This window comes from Oncorhynchus masou, unplaced genomic scaffold (genome assembly GCF_036934945.1).
Source record: "Oncorhynchus masou masou isolate Uvic2021 unplaced genomic scaffold, UVic_Omas_1.1 unplaced_scaffold_670, whole genome shotgun sequence".
In the NCBI taxonomy this organism is placed as follows: Eukaryota; Metazoa; Chordata; class Actinopteri; order Salmoniformes; family Salmonidae; genus Oncorhynchus; species Oncorhynchus masou.
In genome coordinates, this window is record NW_027013147.1 from 265,416 (window position 1) to 277,587 (window position 12,172).

The following is a 12,172-nucleotide window of genomic DNA, read 5'->3' on the forward strand; positions in this document are numbered from 1 at the left end:
GTCCAATGAGATGATACCGTATGTGTGGATCATCATGTTCTGCCTTTATCTGTCCAATGAGATGATACCATATATGTGGATTTTTTATTTTACTTGGCAAGTCAGTTCAGAACAAATACTTATTTTCAACGACGGCCTAGGAACAGTGGGTTAACTGCCTTGTTCAGGGGCAGAACTACATATTTTTACCTTGTCAGCTCAGGGGATTCGACCTTGCAACCTTTCACTAGTCCAACGCTCTAACCACTAGGCTGCCTGCCGATCATGGGGGCTCTGCCTTTATCTGTCCAATGAGACGGTCGGAATAGACTCTGCGCCACGGGGTATTGTTGCTATTAGTAGCTGCAGCTTTGGGGCCACAGCTTAATGGTTTCATGACAGTATAGCCCCTAACGACAGCATCAACCTACTTTCAAGCTGAAATAAAACCCGTCTATAAAGTCAAACCTGTCTTTACTACATCCTCCGCGTTGATTTGTACCTCAATGTCAAGTGCAATGGTATATGAAAGAAATATAATTTCAGTCTGTCAGCCAATCAATGCATCTGATGTTTGTTCTACACAGACATGATAATTACGCTCGAGCGTCACGGGGATTTAGGGGTTAAAGAAGGGCATTGCGCGCAGGCTCGCTAAAATGGTGGGAGACTGCAGAGGATTCCCTCGCTCTGTTCCGAGCCGTTACACTAACATGCTTGTTGCTGACGCTGAGCCCTTCTAAAAGTTAACAGCTGCTTACGTAACGCCCGGCACTAGAGCTCGGATCTCCACTCTTCTCGGTCCCGTCCGCGCTCCGCTCCGCGTCGTGTTGTTCACTCTTGGCTTTGTTATTACCAGTCCAAAGTCCAACAGACAGACAGCTCGCTCTCACACAACAGGACGAGGAGACCGAACACTCCGTTGCAACAACTTTTATTCCCCCTACAAGCTTTACGCCAAACCGTAAGTAATTATACCAGGCACACTTTGCGCATTGGTATTACACAATATGATTTGTAGTTTTTTTGCAAATGGTTAGCCTACGTTTTTCCTTGGAGAGAAGCGCAATTGTTTTTGGGGGTGACACGCTTGACATTTTGATGAGCCCTTTGGAAGAGAAAAAAAGTGGAATGGGAGTGTATGTAGAATGATGAATTTAAACAGAATTCGGGGGTATATAAACGTTGGAAAGGTAAAAGAAATGGTCCTGTGTTTTCATCAGTTACTGCTGATGTGGCGCGTGTGGAACTGTTGAACACCAGGACTCGAGCACTAACGTCTGTAATTGAGACCAGTCGGATCCCAGGCATTGAAACTCTCTCAACATAACTTCTGTTCTCCTGATGATGTGGATACATTTGTAGTGAAGTTATATACTGAATCATCGTTGATGCATCATGATAAAAATATACACACTTTGTTGTTCAACATTGCAACGTTTCTTGTAGTGTTCTATATATATATATATATAAAACACATTTTCCAAAAAGTAGTAACATTAGTCACGTAAACACAGAAATAAACAAATGGCACATTGGATTCCTAATTTTAAAAATAAGTGGTGCTTTTCTTACCGAGGAGACAAAGTTAAATAAATTACTACCATAAACGTTACATACAAATCTGAGTAGTATATACAAAAGGAGTTAGACACAAATCTATCTAATATATATATTATATGAGAGGTGTTTTGAAAAAGTAGTGAAATTGAATATGGAAGTCAGAAACATGCCCCTTTCTGTCTGACAGACTGAGGGTTTATCTTATTGTCATGAAGAAACAAAATAACGCATCTGTTCTGGTTCTTCTTCCATGAGCTGGTCCAGAATGGTCTACCACGTTGGTATGAGTTCCATTAGCTGGTCCAGAATGGTCTACCACGTTGGTATGAGTTCCATTAGCTGTCTAACACGTTGGTATGAGTTCCATTAGCTGGTCCAGAATTCCACGTTGGTATGAGTTCCATTAGCTGGTCCAGAATGGTCTACCACGTTGGTGTGAGTTCCATTAGCTGGTCCAGAATGGTCTACCACGTTGGTGTGAGTTCCATTAGCTGGTCCAGAATGGTCTACCACGTTGGTGTGAGTTCCATTAGCTGGTTCCATTAGCTGGTCCAGAATGGTCTACCACGTTTGAGTTGTGAGTTCCATTAGCTGGTCCAGAATGGTCTACCACGTTGGTGTGAGTTCCATTAGCTGGTCCAGAATGGTCTACCACGTTGGTGTGAGTTCCATCTGCGTTGGTGTGAGTTCCATTAGCTGGTCCAGAATGGTCTACCACGTTGGTGTGAGTTCCATTAGCTGGTCCAGAATGGTCTACCACGTTGGTGTGAGTTCCATTAGCTGGTCCAGAATGGTCTACCACGTTGGTATGAGTTCCATTAGCTGGTCCAGAATGGTCTACCACGTTGGTATGAGTTCCATTAGCTGGTCCAGAATGGTCTACCACGTTGGTATGAGTTCCATTGCTGGTCCAGAATGGTCTACCACGTTGGTTGAGTTATGAGCTGGTCCAGAATGGTCTACCACGTTTGAGTTCCATGAGCTGGTCCAGAATGGTCTACCACGTTGGTATGAGTTCCATTAGCTGGTCCAGAATGGTCTACCACGTTGGTATGAGTTCCATTAGCTGGTCCAGAATGGTCTACCACGTTGGTGTGAGTTCCATTAGCTGGTCCAGAATGGTCTTCGTTGGTATGAGTTCCATTAGCTGGTCCAGAATGGTCTACCACGTTGGTATGAGTTCCATTAGCTGGTCCAGAATGGTCTACCACGTTGGTGTGAGTTCCATTAGCTGGTCCAGAATGGTCTACCACGTTGGTGTGAGTTCCATTAGCTGGTCCAGAATGGTCTACCACGTTGGTGTGAGTTCCATTAGCTGGTCCAGAATGGTCTACCACGTTGGTGTGAGTTCCATTAGCTGGTCCAGAATGGTCTACCACGTTGGTGTGAGTTCCATTAGCTGGTCCAGAATGGTCTACCTGAGTTCCATTAGCTGGTCCAGAATGGTCTACCACGTTGGTGTGAGTTCCATTAGCTGGTCCAGAATGGTCTACCACGCGTTGGTGTGAGTTCCATTAGCTGGTCCAGAATGGTCTACCACGTTGGTGTGAGTTCCATTAGCTGGTCCAGAATGGTCTACCACGTTGGTGTGAGTTCCATTAGCTGGTCCAGAATGGTCTACCACGTTGGTGTGAGTTCCATTAGCTGGTCCAGAATGGTCTACCACGTTGGTGTGAGTTCCATTAGCTGGTCCAGAATGGTCTACCACGTTGGTGTGAGTTCCATTAGCTGGTCCAGAATGGTCTACCACGTTGGTGTGAGTTCCATTAGCTGGTCCAGAATGGTCTACCACGTTGGTGTGAGTTCCATTAGCTGGTCCAGAATGGTCTACCACGTTGGTGTGAGTTCCATTGAGCTGGTCCAGAATGGTCTTGCGTTGGTGTGAGTTCCATTAGCTGGTCCAGAATGGTCTACCACGTTGGTGTGAGTTCCATTAGCTGGTCCAGAATGGTCTACCACGTTGGTGTGAGTTCCATTAGCTGGTCCAGAATGGTCTACCACGTTGGTGTGAGTTCCATTAGCTGGTCCAGAATGGTCTACCACGTTGGTGTGAGTTCCATTAGCTGGTCCAGAATGGTCTACCACGTTGGTGTGAGTTCCATTAGCTGGTCCAGAATGGTCTACCACGTTGGTGTGAGTTCCATTAGCTGGTCCAGAATGGTCTACCACGTTGGTGTGAGTTCCATTAGCTGGTCCAGAATGGTCTACCACGTTGGTGTGAGTTCCATTAGCTGGTCCAGAATGGTCTACCACGTTGGTGTGAGTTCCATTAGCTGGTCCAGAATGGTCTACCACGTTGGTGTGAGTTCCATTAGCTGGTCCAGAATGGTCTACCACGTTGGTGTGAGTTCCATTAGCTGGTCCAGAATGGTCTACCACGTTGGTGTGAGTTCCATTAGCTGGTCCAGAATGGTATTAGCTGCAGAACGTTGTGTGTGAGTTCCATTAGCTGGTCCAGAATGGTCTACCACGTTGGTGTGAGTTCCATTAGCTGGTCCAGAATGGTCTACCACGTTGGTGTGAGTTCCATTAGCTGGTCCAGAATGGTCTACCACGTTGGTGTGAGTTCCATTAGCTGGTCCAGAATGGTCTACCACGTTGGTGTGAGTTCCATGAGCTGGTCCAGAATGGTCTACCACGTTGGTGTGAGTTCCATTCTTCTTCCATGAGCTGGTCCAGAATGGTCTACCACGTTGGTATGAGTTCCATTAGCTGGTCCAGAATGGTCTACCACGTTGGAAGTTCCCTTCTTTCCTGTTGTATTTGCTATTGTGTCTAAACATTCACACTAAAACGGAGGGCTGAACAGTGGTGGAACCCTCCCACCCACTGACTTCCACACGTTCTATAGTGTAGATACCCCCGACACGTGGAACCCTCCCACCCACTGACCTCCACACGGTCTATAGTGTAGATACCCCCGACACGTGGAACCCTTCCGCCCACTGACCTCCACACGTTCTATAGTGTAGATACCCCCGACACGTGGAACCCTCCCACCCACTGACCTCCACACGGTCTATAGTGTAGATACCCCGACACGTGGAACCCTCCCACCCACTGACCTCCACACGGTCTATAGTGTAGATACCCCCGACACGTGGAACCCTCCCACCCACTGACCTCCACACGTTCTATAGTGTAGATACCCCCGACACGTGGAACCCTCCCACCCACTGACCTCCACACGTTCTATAGTGTAGATACCCCCGACACGTGGAACCCTCCCACCCACTGACCTCCACACGTTCTATAGTGTAGATACCCCCGACACGTGGAACCCTCCCACCCACTGACCTCCACACGGTCTATAGTGTAGATACCCCCACACGTGGAACCCTCCCACCCACTGACCTCCACACGTTCTATAGTGTAGATACCCCGACACGTGGAACCCTCCCACCCACTGACCTCCACACGTTCTATAGTGTAGATACCCCGACACGTGGAACCCTCCCACCCACTGACCTCCACACGGTCTATAGTGTAGAATACCCCCGACACGTGGAACCCTCCCACCCACTGACCTCCACACGTTCTATAGTGTAGATACCCCCGACACGTGGAACCCTTCCACCCACTGACCTCCACACGTTCTATAGTGTAGATACCCCGACACGTGGAACCCTTCCACCCACTGACCTCCACACGTTCTATAGTGTAGAAGATCCCCCGACACGTGGAACCCTTCCACCCACTGACCTCCACACGTTCTATAGTGTAGAAGACCCCCGACACGTGGAACCCTCCCGCCCACTGACCTCCACACGTTCTATAGTGTAGATACCCCGACACGTGGAACCCTCCCACCCACTGACCTCCACACGTTCTATAGTGTAGATACCCCGACACGTGGAACCCTCCCACCCACTGACCTCCACACGTTCTATAGTGTAGATATCCCCCCCCGACACGTGGAACCCTCCCACCCACTGACCTCCACACGTTCTATAGTGTAGATCCCCCGACACGTGGAACCCTCCCACCCACTGACCTCCACACGTTCTATAGTGTAGAAGATCCCCCGACACGTGGAACCCTCCCACCCACTGACCTCCACACGTTCTATAGTGTAGATCCCCCCGACACGTGGAACCCTCCCACCCACTGACCTCCACACGTTCTATAGTTCTTGGCCAGGGCCGTGGAACCCTTTATCTCCACTGATCTCCACATCTGTTCTATAGTGTAATGGATAAAATTACATGGACACGTGGAACCCTGATCCCACCCACTGACCTCCACACGTTCTATAGTGTAGAAGTTTCTATCAGACAGTGATGGAACCCTTCCCGTCTCCACTGACCTCCACACTTTTCTATAGTGTAGAAGATCCTATTCCCGACACGTGGAACACTACTAGTACTACCATTAGTAGCAGGTCAGGGGAAGCAGAGTGTGTTCAAAACCGTCTCCCTGCTGGAGAGCTTTGTCTGGTCCCATATGGCATCCTATACCCACGTGTACACTACTAGTTACCTATAGTAGCAGGTCAGGGGAAGCAGAGGCTGTGTGTTCAAAACCGTCTCCCTGCCCATCTGTTTTGTCACGTTCCCTATATGGCATATTCCCTACATAGAGAGGGACCTTCCACCCACCAGGCTTGACCAGGAGGGTGCTATATACAGGATAGTTTGCCATTTGAACACGGGCCAGGTCAGGGAACAGAGGAGACCTTTAGGACAGTATCAGACTAGTGTGTTTTACAGTAGTGTTCTAACAACACAGATACAGACACACCAAAACTCAACCTCCATACTGGAGAGCACTGTCTGTAACTATCAACATAACAGACTCTCTGTCTTGGAATCCTGTCCTCCTCTACTATACAGACTCTGTCTTGTTTAGTAGTCCAGGTCATGGAACAGACTCTCTGTCTTGTTCAGGTGTGTCTCCCTCTATAACAGACTCTGTCTTGTTTCATATGTCCCTCTATGGCAGATCTCTGTCTTGTTTCATGTGTCTCTATAACAGACTCTGTCTTGTTTCATAAAAGGTCTCATAACAGAGTCTTGTTTCAAAACCTCCTCTCTGGAACAGACTCTGTCTTGTTTCATATGGCATCCTCTCTATAACAGACTCTCTGTCTTAGTACACGTGTGTCCTACCTATTATAACAGTCTCTGGGAAGCATAGGCTGTCCTGTTCAAAACAGACTCTCTGTCTTGGAGATGCTTTGTCTGTGTCAGAACATCTGGCATCCTATGTCCTCCTCTCTATAACAGACTCTCTGTCTTGTTTAGTAGCCTCTCTATAACAGACTCTCTGTCTTGTTTTGTGTGTCCTCCTCTCTATAACAGACTCTCTGTCTTGTTTCATATGTCCTCCTCTCTATAACAGACTCTGTCTGGTTTATGTGTACACTCTCTAGTAACAGACTCTGTCTTGTTTCATAGTGTCCTCTCTCTATAACAGACTCTCTGTCTTGTTTCATATGTCCTCTCCTCTCTATAACAGACTTTGTCTGTGTTTCATATGTCCTCCTCTCTATAACAGACTCTGTCTGGTTTCATGTGGGTGCTATATACAGACTCTGTCTTGTTTGTGTGTCCTCCTCTTATAACAGACTCTGGGGAAGCAGAGTCCTCCTCTCTATAACAGATCAGACTGTCTTGTTTACAGTAGCTCCTTCTATAACAGACTCTGTCTTGTTTCGTGTGTCCTCCTCTCTATAACAGACTCTGTCTTGTTTCATGTGTCCTCCTCTCTATAACAGACTCTCTGTCTTGTTTCATATGTCCTCCTCTCTATAACAGACTCTCTGTCTTGTTTCATATGTCCTCCTCTCTATAACAGACTCTGTCTTGTTTCATGTGTCCTCCTCTCTATAACAGACTCTCTGTCTTGTTTCATATGTCCTCCTCTCTATAACAGACTCTGTCTTGTTTCATGTGTCCTCCTCTCTATAACAGACTCTGTCTTGTTTCATATGTCCTCCTCTCTATAACAGACTCTGTCTTGTTTCATATGTCCTCCTCTCTATAACAGACTCTCTGTCTTGTTTCATATGTCCTCCTCTCTATAACAGACTCTGTCTTGTTTCATGTGTCCTCCTCTCTATAACAGACTCTGTCTTGTTTCATATGTCCTCCTCTCTATAACAGACTCTGTCTTGTTTCATATGTCCTCCTCTCTATAACAGACTCTGTCTTGTTTCATATGTCCTCCTCTCTATAACAGACTCTCTGTCTTGTTTCATATGTCCTCCTCTCTATAACAGACTCTGTCTTGTTTCATGTGTCCTCCTCTCTATAACAGACTCTCTGTCTTGTTTCATGTGTCCTCCTCTCTATAACAGACTCTGTCTTGTTTCGTGTCCTCCTCTCTATAACAGACTCTGTCTTGTTTCATATGTCCTCCTCTCTATAACAGACTCTCTGTCTTGTTTCATATGTCCTCCTCTCTATAACAGACTCTGTCTTGTTTCATATGTCCTCCTCTCTATAACAGACTCTGTCTTGTTTCATATGTCCTCCTCTCTGTGTATTTAAATGCAGTTATACAGGACAATGTAGACATGGGTTATTTTAAATGTGATGTTGGTTAAACTCAATAGTGTATGTTTGTTTTATTACAGTTGTTGTATGTAACGCTGTGGCAGAGCTAGCTGTGTGTGTGTGACTGGTGGGTAGAGCTAGCTGTGTGTGTGTGTGTGTGTGTGTGTGACTGGTGGGTAGAGCTAGCTGTGTGAGACTGGTGGGTAGAGCTAGCTGTGTGAGACTGGTGGGTAGAGCTAGCTGTGTGAGACTGGTGGGTAGAGCTAGCTGTGTGAGACTGGTGGGTAGAGCTAGCTGTGTGAGACTGGTGGGTAGAGCTAGCTGTGTGAGACTGGTGGGTAGAGCTAGCTGTGTGTGAGACTGGTGGGTAGAGCTAGCTGTGTGTGCGACTGGTGGGTAGAGCTAGCTGTGTGTGCGACTGGTGGGTAGAGCTAGCTGTGTGTGCGACTGGTGGGTAGAGCTAGCTGTGTGTGCGACTGGTGGGTAGAGCTAGCTGTGTGTGCGACTGGTAGGCAGAGCTAGCTGTGTGTGCGATTGGTGGGCAGAGCTAGCTGTGTGTGTGTGATTCGTGGGCACCCTAATGGTATCACATTAGTGGGTGGGTGGTGAGTTCACCGATTACATCAGTTGGCCAGTCTCCCAGTGTGGACATGCTGTGCCCCCCCAGTGTGGACGTGCCTTGCCCCCCCTGCCCTCTTGCCCCCCCAGTGTGGACGTGCCTTGCCCCCCCCCAGTGTGGACGTGCCTTGCCCCCCCCAGTGTGGACGTGCCTTGCCCCCCCCCAGTGTGGACGTGCCTTGCCCCCCCAGTGTGGACGTGCCTTGCCCCCCCCAGTGTGGACGTGCCTTGCCCCCCCAGTGTGGACGTGCCTTGCGCCCCCCAGTGTGGACGTGCCTTGCCCCCCCAGTGTGGACGTGCCTTGCCCCCCCCAGTGTGGACGTGCCTTGCCCCCCCCCAGTGTGGACGTGCCTTGCCCCCCAGTGTGGACGTGCCTTGCCCCCCCAGTGTGGGACGTGCCTTGCCCCCAGTGTGGACGTGCCTTGCCCCCCCCAGTGTGGACGTGCCTTGCCCCCCAGTGTGGGACGTGCCTTGCCCCCCAGTGTGGACGTGCCTTGCGCCCCCCAGTGTGGACGTGCCTTGCCCCCCCCAGTGTGGACGTGCCTTGCCCCCCCCAGTGTGGACGTGCCTTGCCCCCCCCAGTGTGGACGTGCCTTGCCCCCCCCCCCCAGTGTGGACGTGCCTTGCCCCCCCAGTGTGGACGTGCCTTGCCCCCCCCAGTGTGGACGTGCCTTGCCCCCCCCCCAGTGTGGACGTGCCTTGCCCCCCAGTGTGGACGTGCCTCCCTCATTGATGCCAGAGATGACTGGCTGTGAGAGACTCTTTCACTTTTACTTCAGAGGTGTTGATCTGATCAACTCGCTGGACTTTGTGGGGTTTTCCCCTCTGTGTTTAAGAGATGGAAGAAAAGATGTGGCCAACATAGATGTTACTGGCCCAACCCTGTCATTCTGCCCCTGAACAGGCAGTTAACCCACTGTTCCCAGGCCGTCATTGAAAATAAGAATTTGTTCTTAACTGACTTGCCTAGTAAAATAAAAAGGTAAAATAAAAAAATTAAGATCTGTTCACATACATCAATTTATTCTGGGTGTCTTTTTTTTAGTTAGCTATCAAGTTAAGTTGATTGTGAATTGTGTGTTGAATGGGATCGTTGTAGTGGGCAATTCCACGCTAACGAAATTACACTTTGACTCTAAAATATATGCCAAACACAAACTTTATTTGAAAGTTTATCAAATCAAGTCTCTGCACGAGGACTACGTTGAACAAGTGTCGCTGGTAAATGTAGCAAAAACTAACTTAGTGGAAGAACTGTGCAGATGTAGACTTTGGTAACAGAATTACAGTAAAATCTCCCTCTGGGTTTCATGATCACGTTCCCCAAACACCCTGTTTTTAAATATCTGCTCTGAATTAAGATTTAAATGTTTTCTCAAACACGCTGTTTTTAAATATCTGCTCTGAATTAAGATTCAAATGTTTTCTCAAACACGCTGTTTTTAAATATCTGCTCTGAATTAAGATTGAAATGTTTTCTCAAACACGCTGTTTTTAAATATCTGCTCTGAATTAAGATTCAAATGTTTTCTCAAACACGCTGTTTTTAAATATCTGCTCTGAATTAAGATTCAAATGTTTTCTCAAACACGCTGTTTTTAAATATCTGCTCTGAATTAAGATTCAAATGTTTTCTCAAACACGCTGTTTTTAAATATCTGCTCTGAATTAAGATTTAAATGTTTTCCCAAACACCCTGTTTTTAAATATCTGCTCTGAATTAAGATTCAAATGTTTTCTCAAACACGCTGTTTTTAAATATCTGCTCTGAATTAACATTTAAATGTTTTCTCAAACACCCTGTTTTTAAATATCTGCTCTGAATTAAGATTCAAATGTTTTCTCAAACGCGCTGTTTTTAAATATCTGCTCTGAATTAAGATTTAAATGTTTTCTCAAACACGCTGTTTTTAAATATCTGCTCTGAATTAAGATTGAAAGATGTCTGAAGACAGAACTGTCTGTCAGCTATGACCTGGCGCCTTGACTTTGAAAAGATCTCTATATTGTTTTGGGGTTGTTGAACTCCAGGACGTGAAGTGGATCTACCCTCATTAACAGGAATTAAGGAAACAAAATGACATAATTGGTCCCTGATCTGTAATAAACAGAAATGCATAATTTATGGATTTGAATGTCTATTTTTCTGCATATCTAAGCACACCTCTTGAGCTCATCTATACCCTCCTGACTGGTGGTTATTTATATTAAAGAAGAGAAATATGCTTCTGTGCACCTCTGCTCAAATCTGGATGAAAGACCGAAAGGAATGTGAGTTATTCACTACATTTTAGTTATCGCTTGCTTTTTCTCTGAAGTCTACCAAGCTTGTCAGCTAAGATAGTTGGATAAGATAACTACTCTAACTTGATTGATAGCAATTTTATGAAGTTGGCTTCAGCTGAAGCTGAATGGAGGACAAATCTTAGGGTGGGGGTCGTGCCCTCTGTGTATAATGCTTCTGGGTGCTCATGGGCCCTTTCTGATGGAAAAGCTCCCAGTACAGACAGTTTAAGTGTCGTTTTAGACTCTCACGCAGTAAATCATTTCAAACAGTTTGTTATGAACGTGATTGCAGTTTGCCTGCATTCCATGTGTGTGTGTCACACTGACGCTGTAGGTCGTGTGTCAGACTTTGTTCATAGAACCTGTAAAATCTGCTGAGATGTTGTTCATGTATTCTAGGTTCCCTGTCTGGGACCGAGGTTACTTGCTTTCTGGGCTTGTTAGTGGTAGACTGCATGAACTGTTAATGAATCAAGCCCACCAATCACCGGCTGCTCTACCAGTGGGGGCGGGCCCACCAATCACCGGCTGCTCTACCAGTGGGGGCGGGCCCACCAACCACCGGCTGCTCTACCAGTGGGGAGGCCCCACCAACCACCGGCTGCTCTACCAGTGGGGGCGGGCCCACCAATCACCGGCTGCTCTACCAGTGGGGGCGGGCCCACCAATCACCGGCTGCTCTACCAGTGGGGGCGGGCCCACCATCCCCGGCTGCTCTACCAATGGGACGATGTCTGTAGTGGTTCCACCCAACAGGTTGCTTCTTTATTCAAAAGGACATCATTGAATCAGATTAACTCCTCAAATTCAACCGATGAGCCCTCAAACGTTGACCCCAAAACTCTAAATAGTCCCTAAATCCTTGCAGCCACAGTAGAGAACATTGCACCCCTGTAACTACTAGACTCTCTAGTCTGAACCATGTGTTTCTCCTCTGTTTACATGTTTCTGGTAGTTGGGGGGGGTGACGATGTGAGAAGGTGGAGGGGGGTGTTGGGGTTTAGGGGGGGGGCCAAGCGTGAGACTTCTTTCTCAGCAGGAGCCTCCCTCATTCAGACAAACACCCCCCCCCATTTCATATCGGTCTGCTGTTGTAGTGAAGAGGCCTGTGTCCCAACTGACGCTATATTCCCTATGTAGTGCACTACTTTTAACCAGAGCCCTATGGCCAGGGTGCCATTATATATTACACTACTTTTAACCAGAGCCCTATGGTCAGGGTGCCATTA

The 12,172-nt window shown here is 47.4% G+C and overlaps 1 protein-coding gene across 1 annotated transcript in view; it reads left to right on the plus strand.

Moving 5' to 3' along the window:
- Positions 1–877: 877 nt before the first annotated feature.
- LOC135536838 (CD82 antigen-like) overlaps positions 878–12,172 on the plus strand; it is a 72,997-nt gene continuing 61,702 nt past the window's right edge. Inside the window, exon 1 of the mRNA XM_064963084.1 lies at positions 878–943. The gene's annotated coding sequence lies outside the window, so the exon portion shown is untranslated. The remainder of the gene's footprint in view (positions 944–12,172) is intronic.